This window comes from Notechis scutatus, chromosome 2 (genome assembly GCF_049901735.1).
Source record: "Notechis scutatus isolate UNSWTSFEM ecotype Mainland chromosome 2, rNotScu1.2, whole genome shotgun sequence".
Lineage (NCBI taxonomy): Eukaryota > Metazoa > Chordata > Lepidosauria > Squamata > Elapidae > Notechis > Notechis scutatus.
Genome location: NC_142010.1, coordinates 121,475,128 through 121,494,134, shown reverse-complemented (window position 1 = coordinate 121,494,134; position 19,007 = coordinate 121,475,128). Strand labels below are relative to the sequence as shown.

The window sequence follows — 19,007 nt, the reverse complement described above, 5'->3', positions numbered from 1 at the left end:
GTGTTTCCTGGTGTTAGTTAGGGACTGAACCACCCGGAGAGATTGGCTGCAAAAGATGAGTCAACAACACAGGATAGCCTCTCCAGACCCACGGTTCTTCTATGCAAAAATTCATTCCTTGTTTTATCTCCCAAGCTTTCTTATTTAGTATCTTAGACAAAGAATAAAACCTTTCAGTTGTTGCCACTGTTAACGCACACACAAAAAGCAGTTGAAACCTCTTGTTAATTTCCTTAAGATCATCCCTAGTGGGATTTTGTGCTCAAACGGCACATACCCAAAATTTCGTGCAAAGTTTTGTGAAAGTTTTCAGATCTTTAGTGATTTCTATAGATCTGGGAGTGACGAAGAGCAGGGGCAAACAACTCTCTTTCATTCCATAACCCAAGAAAACCATAAGAAATCCTCAAGTTCATGATGCTGTTTTGGGGCTACCCTGTTCACTACATCATAGAGAAAGCAATATTTGCATCCCCCAGGATGGCATTCCCAACTGCAGCCCCCATAATTTCTAGTCAATGTAGTAGCCTTGTGAGCTGAGAATAATATGGCCTTTGTAAGACCCACACTTGGAATACTGCATCCAGTTTTGTTACCCATACTATAAAAAAGATGTTGAGACTCTAGAAAGAGTACAGAAAAGAACAACAAAGATGATTAGGGGACGAGAGACTGAACTATACAATGAACAGTTGCAGGAACTGGATATGTCTAGTCTAATAAAGAGAAGGACATGAGAAAGATACAACCTAGAACTAAGGAGAGATTTCCTGACAGTGAGAACAATTAATTAGTGGAACAGTTTGCCTCCAGGAGTTGTGAATGCTCCAACAGTCAAGGCTTTTAAGAATTGATTGGACAGCCATTTGTCCAGAACGGTATAGGTTCTCCTGCTGGAGTTTGGAGCTGAACTAGAAACCTCAAAGATCCCTTCCAACTCTGTTATTCTGTTATTCTATATCTGGCAATTATAATCATGGAGCATACTTAGCTAAGAAAAAAATAATATTAAGAATAAAAACAGCCTAATTTCTTCTTGGGAGAAGCATTGCCTTTTCCCAGCACATTTTCTGGGTATCCAGCCAAGCTTTGGAATATTAGGGCTGACTGAGTTTTAGAGAAGGTGGGTTTCACAAGCACGAAATCAAAATAATGCAAAATGGTAGGAAGCGCCCATTTTCACTCCTGAAAAGTTATTACATTCCCACAGTAATACCAACTTGCTAAATAGGTTCAACACCTTGATGATCTTTTGTCTGGCCCTCTATGAATATTTCTTATTTAAATGATCTTTAGCCTGTCACAATGAGAAAGTTTAGCTTCCAGAGATCAGTTCCCACTATCTGTGAGGCTGAGAGGAACTATATATAATTCAGGAAAATCTGCAATGTTAAGAGGTTCCTCTAAATCTTCAGTTTAGACTTTTGTGAAAGAAGAACCACCAGACACTTCAGAATCGGTGGCAGTGTGCTTAGGTATGTTCTAATTCCCAAACTGGATGCAAAATCTATCATACTCCAAGGCAGTAATTCTCTAATAAAGGAAGAAAAGGTCCATGATCAAGATTTTTGCTGATCAACTAGTTACTGTAAAACTCAACTACAAACGCACAAAGAGTTAAGATTCAAGCTTAATGGCAAGCAAACAGAGATAAAGGGGGAAGCTGGAGGAGAGCCTCCGCATGAGCTGTGAGAATTACAGCTTGTTCCCGAAACTGGGTTGTCAGAGTCCTGGCTGCTTGCAAAATTCTAATCAGAGCCTGAAAGCTCAAACAATCAGAAGGGAAAACCTCTTGGCAGAGATTTCCCCTGGAGAAGCAGAGCTGGTTTTGTTTACAACTTGAGAGGAAGTGGTAACTGCTCCTGTTTGTTCTTCTAGAAAAAGGGTGGGGGAGCTTTTAAGAGAAGGAGGAAAGGAAGAAAGGAAGAAAGGAAGAAAGGAAGAAAGGAAGAAAGAAAGAAGAAAGAAGGAAAGAAAGGAAGAAAGGAAGAAAGAAAGAAAGAAGAAAGAAAGAAAGAAAGAAAGAAAGAAAGAAAGAAGGAAAGAGGGAAGGGAAAGAAAGAAAGAAAGAAAGAAAGAAAGAAAGAAAGAAAGAAAGAAAGAAAGAAAGAAAGAAAGAAAGAAGAAAGAAAGAAAAAAGAAGGAGGGAGGGAGGGAGGGAAGGAAGGAAGGAAGTGTAGGAAGTTAGCACCCACCCCTCTCCTAGAAAAATGAAATATCCTGGGAAATATTAAAAAGGCAAAATATTTCCCCTACAAAGAGTAAAGTAGAAACTCAGAAAAGCAGAAACAGCCCCCCATCCTTTGCTAATGGGCCATGAAGGCCTAGGCCAGAGTATTCTACATAACAAAGGCCTCTACCCATCTCACCACCTGGCCTGGGAAGATTGTATCAGCCAACACTCAGGTGAAGCCATGTGGTCCAGACAAAGCCTACAAAGTTAGCTAAGACCCCCGCCCCTGGGAGTCTGACAGCCAATGGGATACATTTCTTACACAGGAACAGGAAACAGTAAGGTGGGGCCCAACAGAGGGTATATAAGGGTCTTTCAGCATCTTGGTCTTCCCTTCTTGACCTTCTCACCTTGAAGTATGTGATCATCCTTTCTTTTTCACTTTGGAGCTTCAAGCCATGCGGTCCTGCTGTCCACCATTAAACCATCTTTCCAAATAGCCTCCATGTTTCCAGTGTCTTTTTTCCCCACTTGGAACTGAATCCAGAAGGATATTTCTTCCAACAGAAGGAAGGAAGGAAGGAAGGAAGGAAGGAAGGAAGGAAGGAAGGAAGGAAGGAAGGAAGGAAGGAAGGAAGGAAGGAAGGAAGGAAGGAAAGGAGGTTTTTATTAGAGATTTACTGCCTTGGAATATGATAGATTTTGCTTCCTTTTTGTTTGCAAACTCTTTGACGGAGGGTAGGTGGGGAGAAAGAGAGCAGATTGAGCTGGCCTCCCCCCAACTGCACCCCTCATGGCTGAAAAGAAATAATAGGAACAGCCCTCATTCTACTGTCAATCCCACCCTAGACTGATGCACTACATAACTAGGTCAGAAGAATAAAAAATGGGAACAATTCTAAGGCAGCTCAGGGGTGAATAATACATTTCTTTTGACTCTCCCTTAGAAAGTGGAAATGTGTTGTTCCCAAAGGAGAGCAAACCATTTACTAGCCAATTGGGAACAGTGAATACATTGAAAGGCTCTCTGCAGCTCTGGCCCATGTTTGAAAACGAAGTTCTCCCCCTTTCACCTCTCACTAGATTCCTTTTCTTCTCTCTTTTTTTCTTTCTTTTCTTTTCTTTTTCTTTTTCTATTATACATTCAACAATTGCAGAGCCCTGTCCTGTGGGAAACATCCCCAATTGAAGAGATTTGGGAGGCAGACAAGATGATCTCCCAAAACCTATGGGGGTTGGATTTACTCTCTTCCCATCCTAAGAAAATTGGGCAGGATCCTACTACTGGGTGTGTGGGGGGGAGGAGGAGGTTGTTTTGTTGGGACATGGTAATTGCAGTTTTATTGGCAATTTATTTATATCGCTTGAAAGGCTGGTTCCTGAGGCCTAAAAAGCAGAATACCATTAATTGCAATTATTATGTTTTCATCTTCCAGAGAGAGAGAGAAAGTGGTAGAGACAGAAATAGAAAGGAAGGGAGGGAGAGAAAGAGAAATAGAGAGAGAGAGAGAGAGAGAGAGAGAGAGAGAGAGAAGAAAGAAGGAAGGAAAGAAAGAAAGAAAGAAAGAAAGAAAGAAAGAAAGAAAGAAAGAAAGAAAGAAAGAAAGAAAGAAAGAAAGAAAGAAAGAAAGAAAGAAAGAAAGAAAGAAAGAAAGAAAGAAAGAAAGAAAGAAAGAGAATCTCCATGCATTTCCTTCCTCTGAAGTTAAGGCTTCTGGTGGCAAGGCATAGCAGGTCACTGGAAAGTCTATCTACATTTGTCTTGAGTTTCATGAGGGAAAAAGGAGTGGAATAAAGCAATAAATAAACCAGCCCCCTCCCAAATTAATTAAATAAGCTTTTTTTTAAAAAAAATGGTTGTGCGCCATTCAAACATTCAACCTGTTCCTCCATTTCCCTCCACAGTTTAAATATGTCAGTGCAGAAGCTGGACTGTTGCAATTCCCTATTTAAAAGCCATGTCCTCAAGACCTCCAAATTTGTCTCTCACATTGTTCAGGAAAGCAGGATGTTTGCAAATGGCCCAAACAGGAAACTTCTCTATATAAATTAATCTATTCAACCAAGCCTCCTTTTCTGACAGTCCTCAAGACAAAAAGGATGAATGACTTTTGCATGATCACACAACAAAGCTGAGCTTCCTGGACATCAGCCAGTTACAGACGGGGTGGTCACTCCAGCAACATTTGAGCAATGGCCAAATGCAAATGGGCAGAAGGCGTTGCACAGGATTGTCATGCGGTTACAGAGCTGGGATTTCATACTGCAATAGGGGGGGAGGGAGGGAGAGGAGGGAGGGGAGAATGGAAGGGAAGGAAAGGAGAAAGGAAAGGAGAAGGGGAAAGAAAGGAAAGAATGAAAGGAAGGAAAGGGAAGGAAAGGAAAGGAAAGGAAAGGAAAGGGAGGAAAGGAAAGGAAAGGAAAGGAAAGGAAAGGAAAGGAATGGAAAGGAAAGGAGAAGGAGAAAGAAAGGAAGGAGAAGGGAAGGAAAGGAAAGGAAAGGAAAGGAAAGGAAAGGAAAGGAAAGGAAAGGAAAGGAAAGGAGAAGGAGAAGGAGAAGGAGAAGGAGAAAGAAAGGAAGGGAAAGGAAAGGAAAGGAGAAGGGAAGGAAAGAAAGGGAAAGGAAAGGAGAAGGGGAAGGAAAGAAGGAAAAGAAAAGGAAAGGAAAGGAGAAGGAGAAGGAAAAGAAAGGAAGGAAAGGAAAGGAAAGGAAAGGAAAGGAAAGGAGAAGGAGAAGGAGAAGGAAAGAGGAAGGAGAAAGAAAGGAAGGGAAAGGAGAAGGGGAGTGAAAGGAAAGAAGGAAAGGAGAAGGGGAAGGAAAAGAAAAGGAATGGAAAGGAAAGGAAAGGAAAGGAGAAGGAGAAAGAAAGGAAAGGAAAGGAAAGGAAAGGAAAGGAAAGGAAAGGAAAGGAAAGGAAAGGAAAGGAAAGGAAAGGAAAGGAAAGGAAAGGAAAGGAAAGGAAAGGAAGAGCCACACTGATACACGAAGTCTGCAAAGGCAGGAGTGGTTTGTTTACTTTTTATGCCATCGTCTTTTCCAACTTTTAAAACTGCAATTCATATTTTTTTTTTAAAGCTAGATTCCAATTAGTGTTTTAACCTCCATATGTTTCTATAGTATTCCTAAGAGTTCTGATGGATTCTCTTGCTAAGAACAAGGGCAAATGTTTCTGCCATGTTCAGCAATTTCCAGACTTAATTTACCGACAGGTTTCTTAACTTTATAAAAAGGCATCTAGAGAGACTGTGATTGAATTTACAGAGAGCACATCAATTATTGGGGGTGGGGGGGGGGGGGGAGAGAAGCAGAGTTAGAGAAGAATGGATATGATATAGGAAGTAATATCACTTTTAGACAAAAATGGGATTATAAGAATGGGGAAAGGGGGCTATTTTTCTTGAAAGACAAGGAATCCAGGAAAGGTGAAAGGAATAAATTTCCCTGAGTATGTCCTTCTCCAGATCCAAGATTAGAACAAGTGCCTAGCCCTAAGTGAGTCATAATCTCTTTTTCACAATGCACTTAATCTGTTGGAATCCTGGGAATAGGCCAGTCTACATCAAGAAGTATTAAGACTTGAAAGTTCCCAGCTGAGGAGTCATAGAAAGAGAAAGGGGTTTTTTTTGGGGGGGGGGGAGGAGAGAGAGAGCGAGAGAAACTGCAGAAATGTTTCCAAAAACAAGACTCTCATAAAGTGTGTTTATTTCAATCCAGAAATGTTCTGCCAATTGTGGCCCAGGAACAATGAATGAGTGCCCCAGATACCAGGGTGCTTGAAGGAACTGAATGCCCAAGCAACAGGCTGGCCAAACCCTGTTATTCCATCCATGGAGCCATGCTGCCATCTAGTGGCCAGAGATGATTTCCACTGAAATCATATTTCCAAAACAATTTTGAGGGAACAGAATTGCACCAAATGAGCCTTGTGGCACTTGGAAAGATTAATGTATTTATTATGGTATATGCATTTGTAGAGGGGAAAAAAAGTCCCATTCCATCAGCTGTGTGAAGTATGGACTGATTTGTAAAAGTATTTACATATAGAGAGAATACACACACACACACACACATACACACACACACACATATATTAAGAAAAATTTTAAAAAATGGATTTTTTTCCAAATCAGAGATGAACATGTTGGGCTCTTGTAGGTTTACTGGAAGTTCTGTATTATCCAGTTCTGTATTTTGGGTATTTTATTTTATGGCAAAATAGGATATGTGGATATATATATCCGACTTCAAAGCTAGTTATTGGTTTATTGTGTCTGCATTATTATTACAGCTGTTAGCCATCTAGGCTGCTCTATGCAGAAAGACAGGATGTAAACGAAACAAATGTATATACATATAAGAACCAGCAGGATAATTTTTCAGGCTCCAAGGACGCGCCATTGCTGAGCTGGAAGCTGTCGTTCTTACAGAAAGAATTTTAAATGAGTGCTCCAACAGGAAATTGATGAGTTAGAAATTCTTAAGGCTCAACCACGGAAAATTAGTTTGAGTCATGCTAGAGTGGTTAACATAGCAAATCTATTACCAATTACTGCTGTTATGATCAGGTTGCTCTACTATTATTTATTTGATTTTATACTTTGGGAGAGAGGGTACAAAGACAGCCTCAATTTGCTGGGGGCTACTTGAACTTGATTTAATTTAATTTAATTTATTTAAATTATTTATTTAATTAATTTAATTTGATTTGATTTACTTGAACTTGATTTATCATATAACAGTATAATAATTAATTGTTAAATGACCACTAATTTACTGATTCATTGAACTGATAGAGATTTAATACTGTATCATTGATTATCTAGTCTATTGATTGACTGATTCTTAGTAATAAGTTGATTGATTGATTTTTAGTAATAAGTAACCTTACTTTTGATTTGTTCTCTAACTTATCAATTAACATTTATTAATTACCAACATTCATTAATTAACTGTCTACCTATCACATTAATTAGCTATTGTAATTGTTTAGTGTACTATTGCCATTGACCATGCCAGCCAGAAACTCCACAAACTCCAAATCCTCCACTACCAAACAACAACAAAAAACCAGTATCTCTACCAATGACCTCCCAGACTCCTGTACATGCTTCAGATGTCTTAAAATCATCAATGAAAGCGAAAATAATATCAAATGCTACCTATGTGACAATCAAGCCCACCTTGCCTGCTTAAACTTAAACAAAGACGTAGCTGATCTCCCAAAAACATCAGATACTTTCCCTTGTCTATGACCATCATGTTTTCCTAAGCTAAACAAACCAAGTACCCTGCCTGACAGAGTTGATAGCATAGAATCACTCATGCACTCAAAAGAAAAATGCTTATCAACACGTTTTGAAACAATTATACAAGAAAGCCTAATTTCTCTTGGGAAAAAAAATACAGCACTGATAAACAACTACCTATCAGCTCAAAATCAAATCCTAACCCAACAACCACTACCACAACTACTACCTCAACTACAATCACAACTACAACCAAAAATAACCACCAAACCACAACCACAAATAATTACTATCCCATCAAATAATTCCACAAATGATATCTCCTTACTCATCAGAGACACCATTGAATGTGATCAGAAATGTCCAAATGCCAACTTATTTGGTCTTGAAGACACCAACGAATCAGATGACATCACCAAAGTTTGTAATATCATAAGCAACTCCAATACAACAAACATTTCTCCTGAAGATATCATTAAAATAACCAGAGATGGCCCTGAGTCCAAATACTATGATGGCTCGGTGTCCCCAAAATTTTGTAGAGTTGTATGCAAAAATGAGTGCAGCAAACGTATATTCATTCATACAATAAACGCCATTGCAAAAAACAATCCCAACCACAAAAAACTTCGCTCAAGACCAGACTTATCCATACTTCAAAGAACCCGCTCCCGTGAACTCTACAAGGAACTCAAAAGACGTCTAGACAATGGAGAGAAGGATCTCTACATTGACCACCGCGCTGAATGTATCAAAAATAAGTCACACAACCCACAACTCCACATCCAACCCTACCTCATCCAACCCACCATCACTCAAAACTAGGCACGCCCCTAACTACCTCAATTCCAACTACAACTGGCCTTAAATGCAAGCTATTCAATGCAAGAAGCCTTGTGAATAAAATACCTGAATTTCTCCTCTTACTAAATATGGCTAAATTCGACATCATATTTGGCTCAATGCATCTCTCCCTGACTCCATTACCACAGTAAGAGACTATCATGTTCACCATTCAGATCGTGAAATCCGTAGAGGAGGTGGTGTTGCTATCTTCTATAAAAGTCCTTACATCTAAAAAACATCCAAGTTACCCAAGAGCTTGCTCTTCCTGAGACCATCGTCCTGTGAACTGTCCTTAAATATCACATTTCAATTCTTACTATGTTACAGAGCCCCTGATTATGACATCGAACATGTAAACAAGCTAAATTCACTACTAACATGGGCAACATTCTGCCCACACTCTTTTATCTTTCTTGGTGACTTCAATCTACTTCACATTAACTGGACCCTAAACGAATGTAAAACTGAACCCACACATGCAACCTTCTACAATGCAGTAACAAACCTGGGACTGGAACAACTAGTAACCAACAATACTAGACTTAACAACTGCCTCGATCTCATCTTCTGCAATAGTTTGAATTCAATTTACGGAATACAAATTAAAGAACCCTTTTCCAACAGTGACCACAGCATGATTGACTTTTGTCTCAACATACGTTCACACAAAAATCAACACAACAATGTGTTGACAACGTGATCCCCAATTATAACTTCAAAAAAAGCAACTATGATCTTATAGACAACGATCTCTCATCCCTTGATTGGCAATTTCTATTCACTGGATGCAATACTGTTGAAGACCATTACAACATATTTTTACTTGAAGTCAAAAGAGTCATCAAACAATATGTACCAATAACAACTCCAAAAAACAGATTACCCATAACAATAAGGAAGCTTCAATCCAAAAAGAGATCACTTTGGCAGAAAAACAAATCTGGTCACGTTGCCAACTTCAAAACCGATGCAAAAATTTATGCCACCAGATAAAGACTGAATGCACCAATTATCACATTAAACAAGAGGAAAACCTTCTATGCACCAATTCCACCTGTGCTTTCTGCAATTTTGTAAACAACAAACTAAAAGACTCAAGGTCCATCCCACCCCTGAAAGGACCTAATGGTAAAGACTGCAACAATGACACTATTAAAGCCAACCTCTTTAACATATTCTTTGGTTCAGTATTTATAAACAACAATGGATCATGCCCAGTATTTCCTAGTCGAACCACAGACAACTACAATAATCTAATACATATCGATTTTACAGAAGACAATGTTAAAAAAGCACTGCACAATCTAAAACCATCTCTATCTATTGGACCAGACGGAATATGTGCCTACTTCTTTAAAAAGCTATCCACTGCCATAGCCGTACCTCTAAGCATAATCTTCAAAAAATCTTTCAGGACCAGCTCCTTGCCAAAACTATGGTCACAAGCCATGGTCATCCCCATCTTCAAAAAGGGAGACCCCAGCCTAGTTGAAAATTACAGACCAATCTCCTTATGCTGCATCACCTGTAAAGTCATGGAATCAATTATTAACTAATCCATTATCCTCCACTTAGAGACAAACAACCTACTCTCTAATAAACAATTTGGTTTCAGAAAAAAACTATCCTGTAATCTGCAACTCTTACGCTGCAAAAACATATGGACTACACAACTCGATCAGAGCAAAGCAATAGACGCAATCTGCATAGACTTCTGTAAAGCCTTTGATTCAGTGGTACACAACAAACTTCTCCTAAAACTAAAATCTTATGGTATCTCTGGACACCTGCATAACTGGATAGAAGCATTCCTGTCAAACAGACAACAAATGGTCAAAATTGGGAGCGTCCTATCAAATTCTGTACCTGTCAACAGTGGTGTCCTCCAAGGCAGTGTTCTAGGACCAACTCTCTTCATACTCTACATAAATGACCTCTGTGATCATATCAAGAGCAACTGTGTTCTCTTCGCTGATGATGCAAAGCTATTTAACACCACAGACAATACTGCTACCCTTCAAAAAGACCTCGACTATGTATCAGAATGGTCAAACAAATGGCAACTTCAAATCTCAACTAATAAATGCTCTGTCTTACATATTGGCAAAAAAAATCAGAAAATAAAATACAGGGTGAATAGTCAAGACCTTGTTGATGATCCAAACTTTGTCAAGGATCTTGGAGTACTCATCTCTAATGATCTAAGTGCTAGAGCCCACTGTAACTACATAGCCAAAAATGCATTAAGAGTTGTTAACCTAATCTTACATAGCTTTGTCTCTGGTAATATTACACTACTAACTAGAGCATACAAAACATTTGCTAGACCAATACTTGAATACAGCTCATCAGTCTGGAACCCACATTACGTATCTGATATTAACACAGTTCAGAAAGTCCAGAAATATTTCACGAGAAGAGTTCTCCACTCCTCTACTCCTTGCAGAATACCTTATGCCATCAGACTTGAAATTCAAGACCTAGAAAACCTAGAACTACGCCACCTTTAGTCCAATCTAAGTATAGTATATAAAATCATATATTGCAATGTCCTACCTGTCAATGAATACTTCAGCTTCAACCATAACAATACAAGAGCAAACAATAGATACAAACTCAAGGTTAATCGCACCAAACTTGATTTCAGGAAATACGACTTCAGCAACAGTGGTCAATGTCTGGAATACTCTACCTGACTCTGGTTTCTTCCCCAAACCCCAAAAACTTTAACTGTAGACTTTCTACTATTGACCTCACCCCTTTCCTAAGAGGTCTGTAGGGGGAATGCAACGTGCCTACCGTCCCTGTCCTATTGTTTCTTTTAATTTTCTTATATGTATCCATGTATTCATAACTATGTTTTTACTTATACCTATTATCTTGTAAGCAATTGGCAAACCAAACAAAATAAAATAAAATAAAATAAATAAACTAGTCCCTGTTGTTTTCTTGGCAACCTTTTCAGAAGTGACTTGCTGTTTTCTTCTACTGGGGACTAAGAAATTGCCCTGACCAAGTCATTCAGCTGACTTTGTCCCCAAGGCACTCAAAGTTTTCCAGTTTCAAGCCTGTCACTTTTAACCAGAACACCAGATTGTCTGAAATAAAAGTCCAGTCACTGTCACTGGCTGAAATTTTTAGTTCCTGGGATGGTTTGTATTAGTACAATTGTGTTGGTTTTTTTCATATGAAAAATGACACACAGATACACAACTACAGGTAAATCTCCAGTGATGGCCACAATTGAGCACAAAATTTCTGTTGCTAAGCAAGGCAGTTGTCAGGGGAGTCATGCCACATTTTACAGCCTTTGTTGTTGTTAAGCAAATCTGGCTTCTCCCCATTGATTGTGGTTGTCAGAAGCTCCCTTAGAAAGGTTGCAAATGACAATCCCAGGATGCTGCAACCATTGTAAATACATTCCAGTTGCCAAGCTCCCAAAATTTGATCCTATGGCTATGAGGATGCTGCAACAGTCGTAAGTGTGAGAATTGGTCATTAGTCACTTTTTTCAGTGTCGTCGTAACTTTGAACAGCCATTAATGGTTGTAAGTTGAAGACCATCTATAAACGAACATTGTGCCCTCCAGATATCTTTCTTAGGCTACATTTCTCCAAATTGTCACGCAGCTTTTGCTACCTCTCAAATTTCGAACACAGATTCTATCTAATGCCATCCACAACAATTATTGAAGCTTGAGTAACTTCTTGTTGCTGTTGTTCTATCTGAGATATACAATCAAATGTCAGCAACAAATTTATCTATACCCAGTCTTGACATCGTTCCCAGTCTGCGGTCATTAGCTTAGTTCCATCTTAACTTAGCCATTTTATACACCAGCATAATGGACTTTGTTATGATGCATATAGTGGTATATAAAACTGCTTCATCTGATATCAAAGTCATCAAGAAGAGGACATTGGATTGAACAGAATTAAGAAAGTAAGTATTACACTTTAACCTGGTGGATAGAATAGAATAGAATAGAATAGAATAGAATAGAATAGAATAGAATAGAATAGAATAGAATAGAATAGAACAGAACAGAACAGAACAGAATAGAATAGAATAGAATACCTTTATTGTCATTGCATTCCACGAATACAATGAAATTTGAAAGCTATTCCAACACAGTGCCCCAAACACCACATCACAATCATACTAGAGAATATTTAATAATAATAATAATAATAATAATAATAATAATAATAATAATAATAATAATAATAATACAGCTATCTCCTGCTACAACTTGCTAACTTTATTTATTTAATAGTGATGATTTGAGGTGATGATATTATCACATTATTTAGATGATGATTTGAACAAAATTGAGTTCATAACCATCACTGAATTTTTCAGTCATATTTAAAAAGCTAACTTTTCCAAAAAAAAACCACCTTTTATCCCAAAATGGCAAATTCTGCAGCCTTAGGCTACAAAGACAGATGGCGTGAGGCACATAGAAAATAGTCTAACAAACCACAGCTTTCTTACGTAGCCAAAGCTACTTTAACTAGCTTCTAACTCTAGACTCTCTGTTCCATCACATCCTAGGTCATCCTTTTCAGAAGAAACCCAAAGAGTAACTGCGGAAACTATCCAGCATCCTACAGGAAGTCATGGTCTGAATTTTTCCACCAAGACTTAACTTCATATATGATTTGCTTTCTAGGGGACAAAGAAAATGAAGAACGGGAATCCCTGTAGCAGAGTGATGTGTGTGTAAACCCCCTGAAATCAAAGGGCTTTGCTATTTATTGATTACTGGTGGTGTAAATCAGCTTTCCTCAATTAATACCCCTTACAGGAGTGATGGCTAAACTTTTCGGCACCAAGTGCCCAAAGTGTGTGCATGCACATCCCCAAAATGCAATATGTGTGAGTTTCCTGCCCCTGCACATATGCTTACCCCCACACATGCACCCCCATGCATGCATGTGTGTCCCCCACATGCATGCACCCCGCCCCCACGCATGTGTGCATGTCCCCCTGCATGCACCTGACCCCCCGCATGGGCCCCCTCACATGCATGGCAGAGACCTGAAGGCCAGCTGGCTGGCGGAAGGCGCATGCCCACATGTGTGGCAGAGCTGAGCTGGGATGACAGCTCTCATGCCCACCACGAGGTCTCTGCCTGCCAGCTCTGGCATGCCTACCATAGGTTCGCCATCACGACCCTAAAGCTTGGCCAACAATGGCTGGGTCTTCCCTAAACATGCTTGACCCACTCAGATTTCCTTCCTGGGGGTTCTGGCAGGAAAGCCATCACAGTCACCAGGTGAAAGCCATCACAGTCACCTCCCCTCCACTATTTCCCAGAAATATGTGTTATTCCATGAGCCCCACACCAAGAGGTACTGGTCAGCTTAATGATATCTCCAGTCTTTTGGCTAGAAAGTAGCAATAAAGGGGTTGCAGAACTTGACCACTGCTATCAGGTTGAGGGAGGTGTCCTCTGGATGGTTAAGCTTTGGCAATGTGTGACCTGTCACGGAAATACTTGCTTTTATAGCTCTTTTTCTCTCTCCAATATTTGGATGGCCAAGCAGACACAAAAGGGCTATTGTGAAGAGGGGCTGGTGTTCAACAGAGGTGATTGGATGAAGTTTAACCCTATGCAAGATGTGGTCTAATCTAGCCCACAGGTTGGTTAGATGGGCTCCGGCTAAAGGCTCAGGGTGGGTTCTCTAGGACTTCTGCAAGACCCTGAGCTAACCATGAATAAAGTCAAGATGTGCTATAAGTGCTATAAGTGGCCCATGCTCAATTGGCAGATTGCTCTTTGTATAGATGAGCATCTTGTGGTGGCTGGCCAGCCAAGACCAACAGTTTATTTCTTTGTTTTTTAGTAAAATTATCAAAACCCCAACCCTCCCCTCCATGACTGTATTTCTTTCCATGCATGAAGGAGAAAAAGAACCATATTATAAAAAAAGATGTTGAGGTTCTAGAAAAAGTACAGAGAAGAGCAACCAGGATGATTAGGGGACTGGAGACTAAAACATATGAAGAACGATTACAGGAACTGGGCTTGGCTAGTCTAGTGAAGAGAAGGACCAGGGGAGACATGATAGCAGTCTTCCAATATTTGAGGGGCTGCCACAGAGAGGAAGGGGTCAAGCTGTTTTTTAAAGCGCCTGTTGGCCAGACAAGGAATAATGGATGGAAACTGAACAAGGAGAGATTTAACTTGGAAATAAGGAGAAACTTTCTGATAGTGAGAACAATTAATCAATGGAACAGAAGTTGCCCTTGGAAGTTGTGGGAGCGCCATCACTTAAGACTTTCAAGAAGAGATTGGACTGCCATTGGTCAGAAATGGTATAGGGTCTCCTGCTTGGGCAGGGGGTTCGACTAGATGACCTACAAGGTCCCTTCCAACTCTGATTATCTGTTATCTGTTAACTAGAAGCAGCAGACAAAATTCTAACTCAAGCAGCCCCATATCCCATGTCTGTCCAGAGGCTAGAAGGAGAACTATTTTTTTAATCAAGTCCATATATACAGGGAGTTCTCGATCCCAACCAAGCCAACCCAGATTTTCTGTTGCTAAGTGAATTTTTCCTTAAGTGAATTTTGCCTCCATTTTACAATCTTTCTTGCCAGAATTATTAAGTGGATCACTGAGGTTGTAGTCTCATGGTCGTTAAGTGGGTCACGTGGCCGTTAAGTGAATCTGATTTCCCCATTGACTCTGCTCATCAGAAGGTCAGCAAACGTGATCACACAACTCCCGGACAGTGCAACCACCATAAATATGGCCTTTCCTGCTAGAGTTTTTAAGTGAATCACTACACTTGTTCAATTAGTAATGTGGTTGTTAAGTGAATCTGCCTTTCCCATTGACGTTGCTTGTCAGAAGTCGCAAAAGGGATCGCCTGACACCGAGACTCTGCAACCGTCACAAATACAAGTCAGTTGCCAAGCACCCAAATTTTGATCATGTAAACAGAGGGAAGCTGCAACAGGGTAAGTGTGAAAAACAGCCATAAGTCATTTTTTTCACTGCTGTTGTAATTTCAAATGGTCACTAAATGAATGGCTGTAAGTTGAGGACTACCTGTATTATTATTATTATTATTATTATTATTATTATTATTATTATTATTATTATTATTATTAAATTTTGCGTGCTGTCCTTTTACTATCAAGCGACTCTGGTTCTCCTGCAGCTTATGGCTTTTATAGGCAGGAGATCATAAATACGTCTTGAAACTAAGTCAAAGTGTTGCTGAAAACTAACGGTTTAAAGCAGTGCTCGCCACTGGTGATCCGCGAGAAAATTTTGGTGGTCCGCAGAGAAATGTCACCCCCAAAGCAATTAATCCAGGCTGTGCCGGGAACACAAGGCTGTGCCGCCCACATGGCCCGCGGGAACACAAAGCTTGCGTTGCTTGCATTGTGAACAACACGAGGTCGTGAGGGGAGGTGGGAAAGGGCGGAGGGGGGGAACTTATCTTACACGTCCCAAGCGCCATGCCTGGCCACCAGTCTGCTTCTTTCCGCTTCTTTCTTCTTCTGCTTTTGGCTGCATGCAAGGAAAGCAGCAAAAGTCTTTCTTTTGCTCCCCCAAACTCTGCCAGAAATGAGTCTTTGGGACTGCAAAGCCTTCTGCTCCAAGAGGCTGTGCTGGCAAAGACTCATTTCTGGCAGAGTTTAGGAGAGAGAAAGAAAGACTTCTGCTGCTTTCCTTGCATGAAGCCAAAAGTCTCTCTCTCTCTCGCTCTCGCTCTCTCTCTCTCTGCCCCTGAGAACGGAGCTGGAGATGGTATCCTATGATCCCAAATAAAGAATCGGTAGGAAAATGGGGAGGGGATTTTCCTGCAGACTTTTTTGGGGATTTTCCTAGGGTCTCTGGTCCACGGGATTTAAATTATGAGTTTGGTGGTCCCTGCGGTCCAAAAGGTTGGCGACCCCTGGCTTAAAGTCCCTCCACTGCTATGGACAGCAGAGTAGAAACCTAGTGGGAAGTAATATTTCCCACATTTCTGTAATCCTACACTCTGGCTGAAAATCAGGCATATCCCAGGAGAGGAAAACGGTACTCAAAGTCTTTCTTCAGCTATCTATGTTCAGCATAATAACATCAACCCTGCCAGTGGTGGGTTTCAGTTTATTTTACTACTGGTTCTGTGGGCGTGGCTTGGTGAGCATGGCAGGGGAAGGAGACTGCAAAATCCCCATTCCCTCCCCACCCCACTAACCTGCTTTCCAGCTCCGTTCTCCTGTGCAGGGCAACCAAAGAAGACCCAGCCAATCAGCTGGGACTCAATGGGAGGCAGAGAATAGATGGGGGCGGGGCCAGTCAGAGGTGGGATTTGCCGGTTTTCCGAACTACTCAAAATGTCCACTACTGGTTCTCCAGAACTGGTCAGAACCTGCTGAATACCTACCTCTGAACCCTGCTCATTTTAATGTACTACATATCCTACCTAGGATTAAAAAGGAAGGCTGAAGCCAATCTGCCTGCTAGGGAAGCCCAAGTGATTAGTCATCATCTGGACGATATGGACAGTTATCTCTGCCTAGTAATGCTGTGGCTCATCTTCCTCTTCACACCCTCCTGGTCTTATCAACTCACCTATAGTCCCCCTGTGCTAATGATTCCCACCAGGCTTGTCCATATCTTTTGCTCTGCTTAGAGTCCAAACATGGACTGACAGGACGTGAAGAGCATCACGGTGAAGAATAAAAGCCGGGGTCTGCATAGTAGTATATGCCTACTGGCATATATTTCCACCCACCAACCGGCAGGGCGTGCAGCCCTCAGGACTGGAAAGGAGGTTCAGCCCTATGGTTTGGCTCTTGTTTCAAAACAATATCCAATCTTGGGATAGGAATTTGTTTGGTTCTTAACATTACAGAAAGGCACAAAAAAATAGGGATAACACGTAAAACGAACAAAGAACTGTGTAATAAAGGCCGCTGAGAATAAGCTGGACCACTGGTTGTGAGTGTGAGTTAAATTTCAGATTTATTCATGAGCTCTGTTCCAGTTGCTCATTGCATTGTAGGCAGAAAACATATGAGGCAGTTTCAGACTAAGACCTCACGGTAGGCAAAGTTCTGTAACCTGCTAAGGGCAGCACCTTCTGCTAGACCAGGGGTGTCAACCCCAAGGCCTGCGGGCTGGATCCGCCCCATGAGGTGGTTAGATCTGGCCTGCGGGGCTGCCCTGGAAATTGTGAAAGACCAGCCTGTGACGGCACGGCCCCCACTAAATGCAAGCACAGGATAAAGTGAGCTTGGTTTGTTCTCAGTCTTTTAAGCGGTCACAAAGTGGCATCTGATCACAAGGCAAGGAGGCATTGAGAAATGTTTCCCCTTTTGCATTTGATCATCCAAGGAGGGACAGGAAAGGAGAAAAGATAAGAGGAAAGACAAAGAAAAAGAAGGGAAGAGTGGAAGAGAGCAAGGAAGGAAAAAGAAGGGAAGAGGAGAAGGAAGAAGAAAGGAGAAGGAAGAAGGAAGGAAGGAAGGAAGGAAGGGAGGGAGGGAGGGAGGGAGGGAGGGAGGGAGGAAGGAAGGAAGGAAGGAAGGAAGGAAGGAAGGATCCCCCAGCCCCACCCAGGCTACTACAGGTATCTCCCAACACGAGTGATGTCGACCTGGCCACTCCCACCAGAGCCACAGCCATACCCCACCGCTACCCCTGAGGTCAACCACAACCCTGATGTGGCCTTCAATGAAATTGAGTTTGACACCCTTGAACTAGAAGAATGATTACTTTTTCACAATGGACATGGCATGTTGGAGGACTCGGTTTAAAAATTCAATGAAATAAGCGCCATTTATATATCCTTTTATATATTAGATACTCTATGTAAGGCTCATGCCAAAAAATATACAAGAATTCAGAAAGTTTACAAGGGGCCAAATAGTTTTTAAAATATGTTCTGCATTTAAAATATTAAACTATTTAAAATATTTCTGTATGTTCCGTATTTGTACCTACATACTGGAAAATTGCTGTCCTTTTCTACCTTTCCTTTTAGCTATTTGAACTTTTTTTTGCAGGATAGAGATATCCTCAAGGTAATTAGGGACATAAATGCATGCATGTATGCATGCATACATACCTGTTTATGCTGATTTATCTGGGTGGGATTGCAGTTTGCAAAGTAATAAAAAAAAATTGGGAGGAAAATCAGAAAAAGGAGACGACATATTTCTTGACATCTTCAATGAAAGAGCAATCCAAAGAAGATCTGAATACCCAGGCTACCCAGGGGACACATGCTGCACCGTCAGTCTCCTCTCCTAGTCATACCAGCTCCATGTCTGACGAGTTGTCTTTTCTTTATGGCAAACTACATATGATCCATCAGATCAGAGGTGTCAAACTCAAGGTCTATGGGACAGATTCAGCCCCCAGGGAACTTAAAACCAGCCTGCAGGGCCGGCCTGGAAATAACAAGTGCCTCTGACAGCCAAAACAGGGTACAGGGGGGCCCATACATGCCCCATTTTGGCTTTAGGAGGCCATGAGCCTCGGTGGCACAGTGGTCAGAGTGCTGTACTGCAGGCCACTACCGCTGACTATTGGTTGCCTGCAATTTGGCAGTTCAAATCCCACCAGCCAGCCATGCTGCCGAGGTGGGTAAAATGAGGACCCAGATTGTTGGGGGCAATAGGCTGTTTCTGTAAAACCGCTTAGAAAGGGCTGTAAAAAGCACTATAAAGCGGTATATAAGTCTTAAGTGCTATTGCTATCTAGGCAAAAAAATGGGGCGTGGG

General features: G+C 41.0%; 1 long non-coding RNA gene across 1 annotated transcript in view; it reads right to left on the bottom strand.

Annotated features, from left to right (window-relative positions):
• Positions 1 to 19,007, bottom strand: part of LOC148132217 (uncharacterized) — a 122,935-nt gene that overhangs the window by 86,057 nt on the left and 17,871 nt on the right. The gene's annotated exons all lie outside the window — the stretch shown is intronic.